Raw genomic sequence first — 290 nt, forward strand, 5'->3', positions numbered from 1 at the left:
TTAAGTCCAATAGTCCATATGTTAAAAATTAGGAATAAAAAAAATCTATAAGAGAAACCGATAGAATTAATACTCATCCTAATTCCTAAAATTTGAAATCATATTTAAATTTACTCTTAAAATTATAATTAATTCAATTTAAACCCTAAAATTTATCATAATAACTCGTATTAGTCCCTAAACTAATTTTAATGAATTAATTTGGACTATTTATTTAAATTTCATATAACTGAAATATATTAAATTTTTTATAAATTTAATTGGCTTTTCAATATTTTCATAAAAATAAT

The sequence above is a fragment of the Arachis ipaensis genome, chromosome B03, assembly GCF_000816755.2.
Source record: "Arachis ipaensis cultivar K30076 chromosome B03, Araip1.1, whole genome shotgun sequence".
NCBI classification, from domain to species: Eukaryota; Viridiplantae; Streptophyta; class Magnoliopsida; order Fabales; family Fabaceae; genus Arachis; species Arachis ipaensis.